Source organism: Pteropus alecto, unplaced genomic scaffold (assembly GCF_000325575.1).
Source record: "Pteropus alecto unplaced genomic scaffold, ASM32557v1 scaffold20, whole genome shotgun sequence".
Lineage (NCBI taxonomy): Eukaryota > Metazoa > Chordata > Mammalia > Chiroptera > Pteropodidae > Pteropus > Pteropus alecto.
This window is the reverse complement of record NW_006436298.1, coordinates 49,711,847-49,712,660: the sequence shown is the minus strand read 5'-3', so window position 1 is coordinate 49,712,660 and position 814 is coordinate 49,711,847. Positions and strand designations below refer to the sequence as shown.

At 44.0% G+C, this 814-nt stretch overlaps 1 pseudogene; it reads left to right on the top strand.

Moving 5' to 3' along the window:
* Window positions 1-370: 370 nt before the first annotated feature.
* Window positions 371-489, top strand: LOC112480714 (annotated as a pseudogene).
* Window positions 490-814: the final 325 nt, after the last annotated feature.

Sequence of the window (814 nt, the reverse complement as noted above, 5' to 3'; positions counted from 1 at the left end):
AGAATTTCCAATTTGTAGCCAAATCAGACAGAAGTTGTGGGTAACGTGGAGACCTACTCCTTGTGATTGACATCTGAAGTGGAGTGAGAGCAGTCTTCTAGGACTGAGCCCTTAACCTGTGGGAACTGAGACTATCTCTAAGTAGATAGTGTTAGAACTGAGTTATACTGTAGGGCACCCAGCTTGTTGTGGGGGAAAACCTCCACGTATTTCATGACCAGAAGTGAAGTGATTTGTTTGAGTAGTAAGGGAGACAAACAGGAGAAAGAATCACAGGAGGGGAAGACTGGATTTTCCCCTTTACACTTGGATATTGGCCCTACCTTAGTTCCACTCCCTTGAACTTGTGATTTAAATGACTGATCTCAATGTCTATGGCCATGCCACCCTGAATACACCTGATCTTGTCTGATCTCAGAAGCTAAGCAGAGTCAGCCCTGGTTAGTACTTGGAAGGGAGACCACCTAGGAATACCAGGTGCTGTAGGCTTTAAAAAAACAGATACATACATACATACATACATATATGACTGATCCCTCCCTGGAATTAACCAGTCCTTCCATCCTTATGCTGGCAAAGCATGCTTTGTAGTCCCCTTGCATACTCTATAAAATGCTTGTCTCCATACCTCTGCACCACAAGACATCTCTCCCCAGGCTCTATTCTGAATCACTTTCTCCAGGTTCCTGTGTTCTGCCTTATGCCTAGTACCTCTGCACTGGCATTTCAGTTTTTCTAAATACATTACTACTTTGGTTTTACCCACAGATTGTCCCTTGGATCGCTCATTGACTCCACATTTTGCAGCTCATGT